The 18,771-nt window shown below is 35.7% G+C and overlaps 1 protein-coding gene across 6 annotated transcripts in view; it reads left to right on the top strand.

The window, feature by feature from the left end:
* gpr63 (G protein-coupled receptor 63) overlaps positions 1-18,771 on the top strand; it is a 107,017-nt gene that overhangs the window by 40,847 nt on the left and 47,399 nt on the right. For 2 of the 6 annotated variants that reach the window (XM_051925572.1, XM_051925571.1), the window contains exon 2: positions 6,751-6,831. The exons of the other annotated variants lie outside the window; for them this stretch is intronic. The gene's annotated coding sequence lies outside the window, so the exon portion shown is untranslated. The remainder of the gene's footprint in view (positions 1-6,750; positions 6,832-18,771) is intronic. 6 annotated transcript variants of the gene reach the window in all.

Genomic DNA, 18,771 nt, shown 5'->3' with positions numbered 1-18,771 from the left:
TCGAACCTCAGACGTCAGCGCTAGAGGGGCTTAGCAGCGGTGAAGTATTGGTTTTAAATTTTAATTAAGAACAAAAGAAAACCTCAGAGGTTCGATTCCCGAAAGGGAGTGAAGTGAGTGTCCGGCTACCTACCAGGTAAAGCTTATGGTCGGACAGCAAGTGACGTAACATCAGCCACGGTGCCTTCAGTTGTGAGAAGCAGATCATAGAATGATTGAAAATAGTTTTGCATTTACCTTTTTAGTAAAAGGCGAGCTTTTAAGCCTGAGAAATCACCCCGTAAATGCACACGTTTAATTGCACATGTGTTAATATGTATGGTTACACAGTATTAAAAGACAGTGAAGAACGTGATTTACCTTTGTTCCCGCGTTTGATAAAAGGCGAGCTTTTAAGCCTGAGAAATCACCCCGTAAATGCACACGTTTAATTGCACATGTGTTAATATGTATGCTTACACAGTATTAAAAGACACTCAAAAATTAACGTCATTTACCATCAGCCACGGTGCCTTCAGTTGTGAGAAGCAGATCATAGAATGATTGAAAATAGTTTTGCATTTACCTTTTTAGTAAAAGGCGAGCTTTTAAGCCTGAGAAATCACCCCGTAAATGCACACGTTTATTTGCACATGTGTTAATATGTATGGTTACACAGTATTAAAAGACAGTGAACAACGTCAGTTACCTTTGTTCCCGCGTTTGATAAAAGGCGAGCTTTTAAGCCTGAGAAATCACCCCGTAAATGCATACGTTTAATTGCACATGTGTTAATATGTATGCTTACACAGTATTAAAAGACAGACAAAAATTAACGTCATTTACCTTCGTTCCCGCGTTTGACTCGTGCTGTAAATCTCTTCCTTGTTTTTAGGTCACGTGATTACGTAGGAGGCGTGATGACGCGATACGTGACTCCGCCTCCTCCATTACAGTATATGGACAAAAAAATATGTTCCAGTTATGACCATTACGCGTAGAATTTCGAAATGAAACCTGCCTAACTTTTGTAAGTAAGCTGTAAGGAATGAGCCTGCCAAATTTCAGCCTTCCACCTACACGGGAAGTTCGAGAATTAGTGATGAGTGAGTCAGTCAGTCAGTCAGTCAGTCAATCAGTCAGTCAGTCAGTCAGTGAGTCAGTGAGGGCTTTGCCTTTTATTAATATGTATAGATTTTAGCTCGTCTTGCAAAACACTCGTAATCCAACTTACTCGCAAACCGAGGTTCCACTGTATCCTGTATAAAAACCAAGATCTAGGACTTTAATGATATCTTGGGCACATCCACCAGCAGTGAGTCTGCGGAGAGAGTGTCAGACTTGTTGAGGGGTTTACTTACCTTGGCAGTGACATTCATGTCTCTGGTGACTCTTCCTATGAAGTCAGTAGACAGATTTGGAGAAAATGAGGGGTCATGAGATTGCTGGAAAGGAGTGTGTGGAACTCCTGATATCTTTGCAAAAGGATGAAGGTCCAAGTCTTTAGAGTCCTGGTGTTTCCTGTTTTGCTATATGGTTGCAAGACATGGACACTATTCAGTGACCTGAGACAAAGACTGGACTCCTTCCATACTGTGTCTCTTTGGAGAATCCTTTGGTAACACTGATTTGACTTTGTGTCAAATGAACAGTTGCTCATGGAGTTCCGAATGAGGCACATTACCTGCATTGTGAGGGGGTGTCTGTTACGGCACTCCAGCTATGTGGCACAATTCTCCAAGGTTGATCTGGCATACAGGATCCTCATTGTTAAGGAGCACACAGGATCCTCATTGTTAAGGACCCAAGTGACTGGACCAGGCCAAGGAGACGTCCACATAACACCTGGCTGCAGCAGATAGAGAGAGGGTCATTTCCGGATGGTTGGATTGGACAGCGCGTCTGCCTAGGGGGTTGCCAACCAGGATCCCAAGCTGTTTCGTCATGTGGTGGGTGTGGCAACGTGCGGCACCAGTGCACGCTCCCTAACCTGACCTTGTGTAAAAGAAATATCAATGAATTTTGTCTATTAGTTAATATATCTTTTTGATAAATACACAAAAAATTTGTTGAGATGTGTGTGTATGTGTTTACATGCTACTTTAAGCATGAAATGCCAGACTAAATTTTCAATGAAGGCGTAATTGAATTTGGGAGATGTTGCTGTGGAAAGGTTTTGGTACCTTGCTGCTATTGACTGAGCACTGTTATAGCATTTAGCATGTTTTTTCTTAACATTGAAATTAGGGGAAACAAATGCTTATATACAGTAGCCAGTATGCATACTTATTTATTTAGCAGATGCCTTTATCAAAAGATAACAAGACTTAAGAGAGCCCATCACTTCTTAAAACATAGGTAGGTACAGTATTTCATAAGAGCTGATGCTGTAGAATTTCTTAAAAATTCTGGCCATACAGGAAATGTGTAGAAAAGACTAGATAAGATGCTAACATAACTGAGGTGTTCAGTAACCAGTTCAGTTAGGCCATCTGACTAGAATCATCCATCCATCCATTTTCCAACCCGCTGAATCCGAACACAGGGTCACGGGGGTCTGCTGGAGCCAATCCCAGCCAACACAGGGCACAAGGCAGGAACCAATCCTGGGCAGGATGCCAACCCACCACAGGACACACACAAACACACCCACTAGGGCCAATTTAGAATCGTCAATCCACCTAACCAGCATGTCTTTGGACTGTGGGAGGAAACCGGAGCGCCCGGAGGAAACCCACGCAGGCACGGGGAGAACATGCAAACTCCACGCAGGGAGGACCCGGGAATCGAACCCAGGTCCCCAGGTCTCCCAACTGCGAGGCAGCAGCGCTACCCACTGCGCCACAGTGCCGCCCGAATAGAATCATCTTGCTTATAATTTGTCCTGTGGTCTAACGGACACTTTAAAATTAGTATACAAGAAGGTTCCGAAGTTATTTGTGTGTGAACCAGAAAGAAATAGAAACTATTCCTTTAATTTGTACAGTATATTGCACTTGTCTGGAAATCTTAAACAAAATTTTAAAGAAGTTTTTCACATGGAGATGTTTAGGAAAATGCTTGCTCATCAGCTTTTTGCATTGCTTTAATTGACTTTTTGCAAGTCATTAATTATATACTTTTCAAACATAATATTCAGTGTGCTCTGTAAATTTCGTAAAGAACACTGATGTATGTGCTTTAAAAAGTATTTGAAAGCAGTGTTACTTTATAAAAATGAGGTAAAACACAATTGAGAGATCAATTTAAAAACTTAAAGCAACTGTAAAAGAATAAGGCAGAACAAGATGAACATTGGGGTGCCGTGCAGCAAAACCCTGTTTAACAGATTGGTTGGCAACTGGAAAAATGTAACAAAAAAAGAACCAAAACAAATGAGACTGTTATGGGTCATAACAAAATAGTTAAGATCACTTTTGGTGAGGAACACTTTGTATAGAGATACAGGTTGAAGACTGAACCCCAACTTCTGGCGTGCTGCAATTATGTACAATCCAGGGTGGAAGAGGCAGCAAAGAGCGGAAGCGAGGTCAGCCAAAGTCTTTTTTGAGATTTCCCATTCTATGGACAAAAAGGCCCCGTGACCCTGTGTTCGGATTCAGTGGGTTGGAAAATGGATGGATGGATGGATGGACAAAAAGGGAGAAGTAGTTGTTGACAGTGCCTTCTCACATTTCTGAGTTGAATTATGTGCCTCATAAGAGCCATGAAGATGCCTCCTAAACTCATGTGTTGTACATAATATTCTGTAAGAACTGAACTGAAAAGGGAAGGGCCTGAGCCTAATTTGTAGAGCAGTAAAGTTTTAAAAATGAAGGGAATTAGAGCTTTTTAAATAGCAGATATTCAAGCATCTATTTTGTCATATTTCTTATTCAGTACTGATTTGTAAGGTGCAAAAGGCATTTGGTTAGAATTAATCAAAGATCACAAATAAACACAGTTCTCTTTATAGAAACAAAGTTTCCATCCTGAAGCTTTTCTGTATGTAGCTAATGTTATATCTTAAACTTGGTTTTGCCACATTTTTATGTTTTTCTGATTTTCATTCTTTTTTCTGTTTTGATTATTAGCTTTGATTTTTTTATGCCAGTTTTGTAATTTTTCAATGACTAAGGCATAGTCACGGGACCTTTTCCTTCATTGATATTTTGGCAGTATGTAGTCTTTCTATCTCCTGCTTGAAAACTCAAGTTGAGCTGAGTTTCTCACTGTGATCTAAATGAAACTATGAAACAGATACATCTTTTGTGAGAAGAGCAGCTGTTTTTAGTCACTTAACATGCTGTTGTAAATTTGAAACTAACCAAAATTAAGGACATTTATATCATGTTGGATGGAGCAAGATCTTAAGCTATTGCATTAACTGTTACATACAGGAATTGTAGTGAAGTGTACAGCTAACTGAAAGACCTGAGCTGTCAATTTACGATGCATAATAAAGTTTTATTCAAGCAGTCTCTTGGTTTTACTTGATTGTATGCAACAAATTAGTAGATCACCTGTTTGTCACATGATTCCATGTTATTCTCTGTTCCTTTGTAGATGAACTCGTTTTCTAAAGAAAGAATTTCATTTGATTGGCTTTCATACATTATTTTTAGAAGACATTTTCCCAAAGTCAGATCCATTTAACTTTATGTTCTGTTCATTTAATGAACCACATTCCAGTAGGTGTTGTTCATTTTCAGATAGCCCTGGCTTTAACAGCACAAGTCATTATATTTGCAAGAAGTGAGCACATTGTGTCAGATAAATAAATTGAGAGAAATGATTCAAGTGGAGGAGAAGTTGATGAAGTGGAGAGGAAGACAGGTTTTATCCCAAATTCAAATATATATATATATATATATATATATATATATATATATATATATATATATATATGTGTGTGTATGTGTGCGTATATGTATGTATATATACTGTATATACATATATATATATTATATATATATATATACAGTATATATATATATATATATATATATATATATATATATATTTATATATATATATATACAGACATCATTTTATATTTTGGTTGCTTGTGAGATACATTCCTGTAAGTTAAACAGCTACATGTCACTTTTATTTTAATCTTATATGCTAAAACAGAAAGAAAGAACTTTATTAAGTGAAGAAAGCTAAAGACAATCATCATCTTTCAGAAAGCCTCACAACAGTACAAATCCAAAAGTTGATATGTGTGTGTACTTTTGCATATGTGCACCACCCTATAATGCATGGTTAGTGGCACACACACTGGTCAGAGTGCAGATCTGGATGGGTCAACACAGAAACAGGCATGAGTGAAAGGATGTTGATTTTGGTTTTAATGAAAAAGTAATTTAAAAAGGGTGGTCATAAAATGGGCAGAAAGTCATTCATAAGCAGGAAGAGAATAAAGGTAACAAAATAGCAATAATTCAAACAGAATTCACAAAAAACACGGTGAAGATCATAAACAGAAAAAATGCTTGCGAACAAAGCCCAAGATGTCTTATATGTAAAATGTTGAATAAAATTGTCCCTGTTTTAACGTTTCTATATTTTTTACCTAGGCCATAAGATTAATTGTTATTTTGTCTGCTACACTACATTTGTTGAATCTTGCAGTGTATCTATTGACACTAGTGCAACGAAAACACATTGGCAGATATATCAGGTGTATAATGTGTCACGTTATGCATTCTAGTGATTTAAATAGTTTTCCATAATTAAACTCTTAACATGTTACCATCCATTGGTTTCTTTTTTTTGTTTAAGATTACCTCTGAAAAATGTTAGAAAAAAAAGAAGCATAATTAAATTTTAATGTTAGTCTCATGGTGGATGCTCACCTCATTCCATCATATGGTTATTTTGACATCGCAGAGATGTTCATGCCTCACAGCATGAGGTGCTGTTACTGAGGCGTTCCCCATCTGTCATACCTCTCTATCTCCCGACTAGCATTTGGACAACATGATGCCACACCAGAGGTTTGCCAGCACCAACTATGAGAGAAGCACAGCTGGCATGTGAAAGCTAATTTCCTGACTCTTTTTGCACTGTGAAGCACAAAACTTTATGCTGACTGAGTCACCAAGACGTCCCTGTAAATCTGATATATTCAATTCCTCCACAACCTGTCATTGTTTTTCAAGGAGGTACATTAGTTGTGAGGTATGCTTTTACCATGAGCTTAGTTACTGAGCTTGAGCAAGCTCTATTTATGTAATGGCTGTATTCTTTAAAGATCAAATATCATACAGGTGCAAGGAAAGCCATTTACAATAGATACCAATTCCATTTAATATTATATATGTGTGCAGTGCAGTGTTTCAATTAAGAAAGAAATGGATAAAAGTTTTTGGTTATCCTTTGGAAACATACTAATACTACCAGTTTCGTTTTTCCTTTTTAACTGAGCATGTGAACACTTTTCAACAATGTTAAAATAATTATACTGTATTTAAAACAAATAGTTTTTCTGTATTCAAACAATAATGTATAGTCTTATCATAAATCATTTTTAAATTATAAAAACAGGTACTAAATTGTTGTTCCCGTATTGTTTTTGTTATCTGTTGTAGGACTTTTTTTTTTTTTTGGAAAATTTTTATAGTTTAGATTTATTCATCTTTTTCTTTTTATTTCCTGTATCCGGTGCTAGATTATATAATTACAATATTTATACAATTTTATAGATTGTGTTAAGAAAAACATGAGATGTTTTTACAGATAACAGGCCATTCACTTCTCAAAGCTAATAGTCATTATCTCATCCAGGTGAAAATGGGGAAGGCACTGGACTGTCTACCACAAGGTTGCTGGCTCAGTCTCTACCTTTAACCCACTATTTGATTATAAGTAAGTCAATTAACCTGTCTCTGCTGCTACTGTAAAAAAAATATATGCAGTTGCATCTGTACTGTAAACTGACTAGGAATGGTGTTTGATATTGATGGCTCAGTGTGTATGTGATTGTACCCCGTGATAGAATGGTTTCCCATCTAGGGTTGTTTCCTAAGTGTGCCTGTGTTTGCCAGGGTAGGCCTGGCTTCTCAGAGCCTTGACTTTGGATTGAATGGGTTAAGTAAATGAATAAATAGATGATATTTAGCAAAATAATTTGCTAAGTTTTAGTTGGTTTAAGTTGTTTACTGAATTGCTTTAGAAGTAACCAAAATTCTTTGTTTTAAGAAGAAAATAGAATCCAGGCATTACAAATGGAATAAGCCTGCCTCCTTATACAGTATCACTATTTTTTTTATACAGTAATCCCTCGCTGTATCGCGCTTCGCCTTTCGCGGCTTCACTCTATCGCGGATTTTATATGTAAGCATATTTAAATATATATCGTGGATTTTTTGCTGGTTCGCGGATTTCTGCGGACAATGAGTCTTTTAATTTCTTGTACATGCTTCCTCAGTTGGTTTGCCCAGTTGATTTCATACAAGGGACGCTATTGGCAGATGGCTGAGAAGCTACCCAACTTACTTTTCTCTCTCTCTCTCTTGCGCTGACTTTCTCTGATCCTGACGTAGGGGGATTGAGCAGGGGGGCTGTTCGCACACCTAGACGATACGGACGCTCGTCTAAAAATGCTGAAAGATTATCTTCACGTTGCTACCTTCTGTGCAGCTGCTTCGTGAAGCGACATGCTGCACGGTGCTTCGCATACTTAAAAGCACGAAGGGCACGTATTGATTTTCGATTGTTTGTTTTTCTCTGTCTCTCTCTCTCTCTCTCTGCTCCTGACAGAGGGGGTGTGAGCTGCCGCCTTCAACAGCTTTGTGCCGTGGTGCTTCGCATACTTAAAAGCCAAACAGCCCTATTGATTTGTTTGCTTTTCTCTATCTTTCTGACATTATCTGCTCCTGACACGCACTCCTTTGAAGAGGAAGATATGTTTGCATTCTTTTAATTGTGAGACGGAACTGTCATCTCTGTCTTGTCATGGAGCACAGTTTAAACTTTTGAAAAAGAGACAAATGTTTGTTTGCAGTGTTTGAATAACGTTCCTGTCACTCTATAACCTCCTGTGTTTCTGCGCAAATCTGTGACCCAAGCATGACAATATAAAAATAACCATATAAACATATGGTTTCTACTTCGCGGATTTTCTTATTTCGCGGGTGGCTCTGGAACGCAACCCCCGCGATGGAGGAGGGATTACTGTATATCTTAGAGGAATCTTTTTACCGTATTTGCTGTACTTAAATATTCACTGCATCCTACAAATCTTTATTCCTAAGTCAAAAACTGTTGCAATAGCCAAGAACTGTTTTTAAAATGTAAATGTATTTACATTAAAAAAGGATGACACCTCCTCAGCAGTAGAAACGTTAGATAATTGTTAAATCAAGCATGTAGTCTTTCAACAGTTTCATATCGGAGCACACAGACTTCAGTATTATATTACTTATTTCACATTTCTATTTGATCATAATGCTGTATCTCCAGCTATCAAAGAGGTGTAGTATGGGAGGTTTTTTCTGCAAAAATTAAAATTATAAATTGAAAATGCAATCTGTCTTTTGTAATTTCATTTTCAAAGTGTGCACACAAAAAAGCGTTCCATTTCTCATTCAGTGTAAATAAATGTAAATTATGACATAATAAAGGCTAATTTCTGTCATATTAAATATTGTAATTAAATTGCACATTAATTACTTAAGAACTACAATTATGCATGGTCTTCGGATTTTGTGAGACAGTTTCACAAGGGTGAAGGGATCAAAATCACGTGAATTAAACACAGTTGAAGTGAGAAGTATTCTATTGATCAAAGTGGCTCTACAGCTACAGTATAAACGACAAAGAATTGTGGGAAATTGAGGTACAAAGCGCCACCCATTGACTCACACTATTTGCATGTTGAGAACTTGAAAATGCAAAGTGGAAATGCGTTTTACTTTTCATTTTTACAGCTTCATTGCGGTTCAGGCTGAAAAGGAATTGCAAATGGGGTTACAGTATTTCATTTTATTCTGAATTTTTGCAGCATTCTTGCGCACAGACTTTGAAAAAAAAATTGAAAATGGGGGTATTTCATTTTTAATTTTTGCAGCATTTTTGCATGCAGATTTTGAGAGGTTGCATTTTCATTTTATAATTTTCATTTTCATTTTTGCAGAAAATACCTCCATAGGGTGTAGAGCCACAATGTCAACAAGATTCAGTTTAAAGATGAAGCCTTAATGTCTAATTCCCATGTCTTGCATATGTTTCGAAACTCTCACCGTATTGTCAGGGCCAGAAAAAAAATAAAGGATGAATTTAGGTATTTTATTTTCTGTGTCTCAAAAATGTGATTACACCATTATGTTCAACATAGGATATTCTTAAAGATGTCAAAGTTAATAGCTTTCAAATCCTCAAAGATCAAAAACATTACAGAAATGTCCCAGAAACTTTCTTGCACACAGCCACATGAAGACCATCACATAGTCAATGCTTGTCCTCCACTGAGAAGTTCTGCCATACAGAGAATAGAGAAGACATACTCATTCTACTTAAATCAAAACCCCATGTAACTGTCATGAGATTAAGAGGCTTAGGACAAAATATATTTGATCTCTGTTAAAATGTACATATGGTATATTAATACATCCATCCATTTTTAGAATGCTTAATTGAATTCAAGACAGCAGTGAGCAGCTACTTCGTGGGTAGTGATTACTTTATTAGGATGTCAATAAATTGCAGGAAATATATAAACACTGTTATATAGGGAGTGTAACAGGAACGATATGACCTAGCAGTATAGTTTTGGGGTAGAAAGAAACATTTGCCTGCACATATAGAAGACGCACAACACACAGAGACCACCTGACCTAGAATGAAACCTGAGGTACAGATACTTTTACACTGCAAAAGAACCTACTGCACTGTAATGCTGTTAGTCATCATAATAATTATGTGTAAAGAAATGATGATTAAGGTGAAATGAAAACTGAAGCAGAGCAACACGAATGCCTTGTTTAGTAGCAGATAAACTTTTTTGGATTAGTAGAGCAAAGCAGTAGAGGTGAGGAGCAGAAACTTTAGAACTATGAAATACAAGAAAAAAATACTATGGTGGTAACAAATTATACTGTATAGAATAAATGAAATGTAACTTTTGTAGCAATTTCTAAATTTACAGTAAAATTTAAAATGTTTCAAGTATTTTGCATTATGAATGTCAAAATAATGAAAAAGTACTAGACTAAAATAATTTCTTAGTCTGCTTTAATAAACTGTTTTATTATTTAGTTCTAATTTATCTTGTTGCTTTTGTCCAGTAGATCTGAATAACAGTTGACTTGCAGGACAGAACAGAGGGCTAAGGATACTTTGTAGTGCCACAAGCAATTTGCATGAAGCCATGGTCAATTTTCAGAAAATGATGATCCTGTTCAGTCCAATTAGTATCATTACAGTACATGGTGCTTTTGTAAACTGCCCCCACCAAAAGTTGTGAATTGTGACAATACAATAATACTTTTCAAGTAATGTTAACCACCTCCCAACCAGGCAGTCCGGATAATGACCTACCAAGAAGGATTTTGAAACTGTTTAATTACCTTCTCTTTTACAGTCTTGATTTTTTTCATCCGTTTATAGAGGTTATTCTATGGTTTTCATCTATTAGTGTTGTGATTTAAGGCCCACAACTTCAAGAAGGCTTAAACCCTTCAAGTAGACCTAGGTGTAAAGCTCAAAAAGGCAAACACTTGAAGGGAGAAGGGAACCATAAAAATACCCTGGTTCAACAAAGCAGTATTTTTTAATTATTTTATTTAAAACAGTAAAGGGTTCAAAATGAACTGAATATCGAACATTTCCAACGCACCAAAAAATTAAAACTAATACAATAATTCCAACCATGAAATGTAATCCAGAATAAAATCCAGAAATCTAAATCCAAAAACGGAGCCAAAGAACCAAAAAATCTAAATGATAAAGACGAACAAAACTGAACAACGGTTTTCAAATGGATGAATTGAAAGAGGTGCTGATCAATGTGAGCAGGGAAAGCTAACTTTGGCTTTAGGCATCTAAGGCCTTTAAATTGGCCCACACTATACACAACAGCTATGACTCCAGGAGGTGCTGTCCCCTTGGGCTTACCATACAAACAGCAGGAAATGTAACAAGAAAAAAAAAAAACAAAATAAAAAGTACAGAATGATAAATAAACAAGTTGTATTGGATTATGTTTATTTAGTAGTTACAAGTAAAAAATCATACAAAAACATATTCAGAACCAGAAATCACTGTCTGATGTTGTCTGATATGGATAATTTTTGCCTAGTACCATTTTAATGTCTGTTTTGCTTGTATAAACTATCCATCCATCCATTTTCCAACCCGCTGAATCCGAACACAGGGTCACGGGGATCTGCTGGAGCCAATCCCAGCCAACACAGGGCACAAGGCAGGGAACCAATCCTGGGCAGGGTGCCAACCCACCGCAGTGTATAAACTATGAAGGCAATAATTTTTTAAATCAAAAAATATTAATCAAAGGTTATTGCTTTGTAACATTATCATGGTTGTAACTTCTATTCACTTCACTTTTTGAAACACTATTGTAGCAAGGCTTTAATGGAGAAAAGAAGGCACCTTTGCAGGCAGAACATGTACATTTATTTACTTATCACATGCTTTTATCCAAAGTAAATCGAAGAGGCCAATATAATTGAGTAAATCAGTCTGGGGGACTGTTTGGGAACAAGTGTTAGAGGTCAAAGTTTCAAACTTGATCAGAACTCAAAATCAGTTCATTTTTCCTTAGTTACAAAAACCTATCAAAGTCATTATTAACTAGGTATTCACAGATGATGAGAGTCTTCAAACACTTTTTAAACACGTCAATGGAATCAGCAGTTCAAATGGAGGTGAGCAGCTTGTTCCGACCGCTTGGAGCTATACAGGGAAAGGTTTAGATTGACATTTGATGCCACACAGAGGTGGCATTACCAGACACTGTGCTGTAGCACACGTGACTGGGTGAGAAAGCACATAGGACCTCACGAGTGTCTCAATATACATAGGTGCTGACCCATTGAATACTCTGTAGGGAGACATCAGTGATTTGAACTTAATGCATGCTGCTACAGGGAGCCAGTGTAGTGACCTAAATAAAAGAATGGCATATGCCCATCTTGGCTGGTTGAACACACAATGTGCCGCTACATTTTGAGTCATCTGCATCTGCTTGGTAGCACTTGCGAGTACTCCTGCCAGTAGAGATTTGCAATAGTCCAAATGAGACAGGATCAAAGCCTGGACCAGGAGTTGTTATGCATATGGTCTTAAATAAAAGAAAACAATATGATTTATTTTTAAAACCTAACATAATCAAGTAGAATTTTCTTGTACACATGTTTTTATTATTTGTAGATTTCCATAAAAAGTTGAAATACTACCACATCATGCAAATATGTCATATTAGTTTTATTAGCTTACTGTAATGTACAAATCTTTCCTTGGCCTTGTCTTCTGCATGCTTGAAAATGGGTAGTAGATTACCATTGATTTGTATCCAGGAGGTTGACCAAAAGAACAGAGCATGAATACAGACCTCTGACATTTGTATCTGAAGCTGCCAGCTATTCATCATCGCCGGTGATCGTTTGCAGAGGAAAGATAAAGAGATTTAAGGAAAGAATGATGCACTGATGCCTCTGTATGAATTCAAGAAGAATGAGAGTAGCTTGCTGCATTTAGGTCATCTTTTAGCTCAGTGGGATAGTATACTTCTTCCCAAGTTTAAGGTAATTCCATCTAGGAGAGGAAATAGTTGAACTTAGGCATGATTTGGCAAAAGAATATTGGCCTGATAAAGTATTTTTCATATCTAAAGAGTCTCTTTCCTGAGACATAAATCAAAATAACATCAATAAATTTGTGTTTTTTTCTTCTTCTGTCAACTTGAATGGACTTGAGCTGTTTTATATTCACTAGTGGAACCATGTAGTGCAGGCAGGGATGTCATAACAAGTGAGCGTACGCTAAGTTTGTCTTAATGTCAAAGGAAAAAGCAGTTTTTTGCTGTTTTTTCATTTGGTACATTTCATTTATCGGTTATTGGATGTAAAATAGTTCACTAGATTTTTCTTTCAGTGGTAGTCCCTGACATGTTCATTTATATGACTGCATTTTATTCTCATGTAAATTTTTGAATTCTGAAAAAATGAATTCTTTAACAGTCTCTGGATGCTCACCTGTCTTCTCCAGCTTGAATGCTTTTTTAAAATTTGGTGCTTTTGTGGCACAATCAGCATTTTCTGACCACAGGCTATATGAGTAGGATGCAGTAAAAATAAGCATATATCTTGTATGCGGGTATCAGTAAATAATAATGATGATTAACAGATAAAAACAACATGGGAACTGTTTAATCATTTGCTAAATTACATTATTAGTTACTAATACAAATTTTAATACTTTTTATTTTTAAGTTCCGAAGCATATGTTTTACTTATTCACACCTTTGTTTTCAGTGATCTTGCTTTTGTTGTTTGATTAGTTACCATTTAATAAGGATAACTCTTGCAGCTGTCACATCACTCTGAAGTGTAGGTTATATTGTTCATTTCTGCATCTTCACAACAGGTAATTCTACTTCATGCTAGTGATGGTACTACTGTTCCACATTTTCCTTCCTTTGTTCTCTAAATTTTCTGTCTATTACCTGTATAATTATCTTCACCTTCATTATTATTGCCTAATATATTGCCATCAGCACCTGTCTATGGTGGCACAGTTAAGAAAACCATTCACATGACACTAGCTGTTCTAAATATTAATCTGAAATGTTAGTATATTTCTATATAAAAAAAGCTCCAAATGTTTCACTCGTGTTTTTTTGTGACCAAGAGGGGTATAACAGGACATTTACAGCTATCTATGAGCTCAAAGTCCCTTTTCAGACCTGCATTGTGAAGCTGTCTGAAGAAAAAACTAATCACAGATTTATTTGCAGATTTTCAAATGCAGCTGGTTTATGTGATAAGACCCTGATAACAGGACAGGGTGCTAGGTAACCCACTGAAGTCAAAGCCTGTGTTTAAGTTAAGAGGTTAAAGGCTATCCAAAAGCATTTTCAAGAAAATAAATAATACTTCCTGTGTCTTTTCCATCTTCTTATGCTTAGACATAAAAAAGTCAGCAAGTGAATGCTCAAAACAAGGCAAAAGTAACCCAGATATAAAAGAATTGTTTTATTCCAAGCCTCTAGGTGTATCTACATATATGTTGTCAAATATATAAAAATAAAGATTTGACAGTAAACATTGAAGAACTACGTGTATTTATAAGATGATATTATTATTATTATTATTGTCATATTTTCACAATACAGTGAAATTCTTACTTGCATGTGCTAGTGAACAAGACAACACGTTGCCACTTTGTGCCAATATAAGTAGTGATTACAACCTTACTTCAAAAGTTATGTCTTCTTTGTCAGAAATAACAGATAAACAAAATAAGGAAATTCCCTCATTACAGACGGACTTAGACAGAATACAAGCTTGGGCAGATTTGTGGTAGATAAAAACTAATGTAAGCAAATGTAAAGTATTAAACGTAGGAAGTTAACACATTAGATTTGAACACACAAAGGGAGGTCTGAAAATTGAAAGTACAACTTATGAGAAGCATTTAGGAGTCATGGTGGACTTGACACTATCAACTGCCAGATGGTGTTCAGAAGCCATTAAGAAGGCTAACATAATGTTGTAGCGCAATGCGTCAAGTACAAATACTACTGGAGTACTACATACAGTTTTCATCTCCTGGCTAAAAATTACGTGGATAGGACTGGCAAGCTTTGTTGGGCTAAAATGCCTGTACTCATCTAGATTGTTCCAATATTCTGAATAAAAATCCACAGAAGTTCTGTTTTAAAACCCATTTATTTTAACAAGTTTACTACATTTATATTATATGTAATGAGAGATGCACCAGCTTATGAAGCAATTGTTTTTGATATATTGCCATGAGTAATCATCATGTTGCACTCTAAATATGCAAAAATATGTGCAAAAGACTAACATGGCACAAGACTGCGTTGTTTTTGTCTATAATTGTTTTGTTTTAGTTGAAATATGTCTGTCATTATAAATGCTTGCAGTAAATTACAATAGACAACATATTTAGTTTTCGTAAGGTGTTGTTAATTTGTGGCACTGTGATAGCCATGGCTGATGTGCGTGAACAACCACTTGGAATTTCCATTTCCAAAACTATTCACAGTACTATTCAGGCCTGAAGCAATTTTGGTCATGTTCTGATCCATGGCAGGCTAAGCAAAGTGCAGACTGTGATGTCACATTGAAGGCTGACATGTCTGTTACATTTCCAAGGTATTTGTTGTTATACTGAAGTTTAATACATTAATTCTGAGCTGACATATTTTCAGTTTTGTTCAGTAATTTATCTAGTGCAGAATAAAAGATAGCAGATATGTTTAGTCACAGGGTTGAAAATATTTTTTTTCTTTATCAACAGGTAATATCCAGCAATAAACACCCATTAGTAACAGGAACAAATACGTATGCATTTCAACCCACAGCACTAGAAATAATTGGTTGATATAAAGAAAACAGGATCATTTAAAAGAGGGTATATATTCTCATTATTTTTCTAAGAGGACTTTGAATATTCAAAAGAAATATAACTCTCCAGAAATGCATCCCTCAGAAATTAGTCAATCCTTCATTCATCCAGAAATCGTGCTTGAAACAATATCATACTCCATCCATCCATTTTCCAACCCACTGAATCAGAACACAGTGTCACAGGGGTCTGCTGGAGCAAATCCCAGCCAACAAGGCAGGAACCAATCCCAGGCAGGATGCCAACCCACCGCAGGACACACTCACCAAGCATACATGAGGGCCAATTTAGAATCGCCAATCCACCTAACCAGCATGTCTTTGGACTGTGGGAGGAAACCCACGCAAATACGGGGAGAACATGCAAACTCCACACAGGGAGGACCCGGGAAGTGAACCCAGGTCCCCAGGTCTCCCAACTGCGAGGCAGCAGCGCTACCCACTGCGCCACCATGCCACCCCAATATCATACTTTCCACTGGAATTCAATGCAGTCTTTTGAACATGGACACATTACTTGTTCATTTTTTTTAAATCATTTTCTTTCCATTCCCAGATTACTATAAATTTTCCAATTTTACCTTGTCGTTCCAAATTCATATGAGACTATTTCATTGCTTCATTGGTGATGCTGAGATTATTATTATTATACATTTGTTAATGTTTTTTGTAGAATTGTAGCGCAGTATAGTATAGAAACCTGCTCAGGGTTGGAGACAAGGATTGGACCAGCACTGTAAGACTAAAAGTGTTTGGAAGTTATAGCATTCTTTTCATAAGACCAGCATTTAAAGATATTTCATGTTGTTTGTATAAAGTTTTTTTTTTTTCATTTCAAATATCAGCTATAATGCAAAACCAGCCTAGAATTAAATATACCACATTAAAATGCAAATAGAGCAATCATGTCCCATTTTTTAAGTACTGTATTAACAAGCAACATTTATTTCTTAGAGTTGTGATGTGATGACTGCTTGTGATGTTGTAAAATAGAGACAATTAAAGTAATTTATGATTTTTTTTAAATTTAACTGAAAATTATGGGGCTTTTATTTATCACATTTAATTTATGTATAGTAGCAGAAAGCATTTGAAGAGCATTTGTTACATTTACATAAATGTATGATTGTTTTTGAACATGTTTTTTACTAAGTGCTGTTAACTTATTTTTATTGTTTTAATGAAGCAGCATGCTGTGGCAGTTGGTGATTGTACAGAAAATTAAAGGTGAAAACTTGCCTTAATTTTAGTTTTTTTTCCTTTGTTCCTGTTATTAATGGGTGCCAAACATGTATTATTATTTGTAAAATTATTTTTATTTTACAATTGCAATTGAAATAGCTACTTTAGGCACACTATTCAATAAGAAAACAAATTAGAAGTGTTGATAAATTAAATATGCTGGTAGACATTTAAGTGTTCATTTTATCAAGAATACCTTACCAACAAATTGCATGCCAGTTGCCACTTCTAATACTTTGTTAAATCCCTTACTATTTACATTTTAATCACCTCGCACTTTTTCTAAATATTTTTAGGTTTTATGTATTATTTAGTAATACAAATTGAAGTGTTCTCTTTTTAGGTGTCTGAAATACTTTGCATAAATGAATATGTAAAACTGAATAAAAACCTACTCGCACCACTTCTTATGGTGTGAGCAATAGATAAGCACACGCAAAATATATTGATTAATCTCTGTATTTACATTATAATGTACCCTGTGATTGTGTTTTCTGAGTAAGAAGCTTTACAAAATAACACTATATTATTCATTACCATAGCAAGTGGTTATATAGCTCACATTATACCTGGTCCCCTCTCAGTACTGCCATAGTTTAATTGCTTAGTTCATACTGGGACAGAGTCAACATATTCATGCAGACAGGCTTTGGTGCTGACTTGCTAAGAAATTGTTTTTAATATATCAAATGAACTTTAGTCACACTATTTCCTGTACTATTAATCAATTAATTAAAGTTTGACTGGATAAAATATATCTAAAAGATTATAAGAGAAATACTTTTTACTTTCTGCTAGTGGCTTGCTGTTTTGTTTGATGTGTAAATTCTGCTTAGAGGAAGCCTTGGACATGTTGGCTGATTTCAGCTCCTACTTTAGAGCAGAATATAGAAAATAAGATGATGCAGATGGTTTCATCCTGGTCCCTGACAATTCTTTCTTGATTGTTTTGTGCAGATTTCAGTTTCTTTCCACACAAAGATAAAAATATTTTATATGTATGTTTGCTTAAGAATATAACAAAAATAGAGACAGTTGTAAACATAATTGATTTGAAATTTATTGTTTGTTTTTTTTATTTGATTACTATGGTTTTTGTATGAAATACTGAATGTCTTATTAAAAGGAAAATGAATTATGCCATATTTATGGCAATTGGAAGGTTGCCGGTTCGAATCCTGTAAATGCCAGTAGGGACTATGCTCTGTTGTGCTCTTGAGCAGGGCCCTTAACCTGCAATTGCTTTGAGTAGTGAGAAAAGTGCTATATAAATGCAAAGAATTATTATTAAAGAAATGTGATACATCACATCCTTAACAAACATCTGCTTTTTGACATCAAGGCACATATTCCAGCAGTTTAGGTAAATGAATCTCTTTCGTATTTAACTATAAAGCCGCTACTACTCTCAAAGACAATTTTTATTTGTGTTACTTCTGCTTATTTAAAATGTTACTGCACTCAAAGATTTTGCTGTTTCCCACCATCTGTGAAGTTAACTAAAGGCAGTTTTGAATCATCTATTCAACATACAGTAGATTGTTTCTCTTCAGATAAGAATACAGTCAGTAAGAAGCTAATCCAAGGTGGAATTAAGACACCTAGCAATGTCTATTAACCAAAGTCAATAAAAAGAACTTCAGACTGGGTGCACACTGAAAGTATCATTTTCATATACAAACAGTTTATGCTTGTAAAGTTTATTTTAAAAATTGGTGGCAGCATACATAATAAAGTTCACTTAAAAGAAATGGTGACAACATTTAGTGAGTATGGGGTATGAGGAATGCTTAAGCAATTGGGAACAAACACAATGTAAGTGTTTAAAAATGAGAAAGGAGTAATACAAGGATGTCTGCTATTACTTTATAATAAGTTATCTGAGTAGAGATCTTACCTGGATTACTATAGTTTTTGTTTGTGTGACCAAAGTACATATAACAATCAGGAGAAG

Source organism: Erpetoichthys calabaricus, chromosome 3 (assembly GCF_900747795.2).
Source record: "Erpetoichthys calabaricus chromosome 3, fErpCal1.3, whole genome shotgun sequence".
Taxonomy (NCBI): Eukaryota; Metazoa; Chordata; class Cladistia; order Polypteriformes; family Polypteridae; genus Erpetoichthys; species Erpetoichthys calabaricus.
Note: the sequence above shows the minus strand (reverse complement) of the source record. Positions and strands in the feature narration are given on the sequence as shown.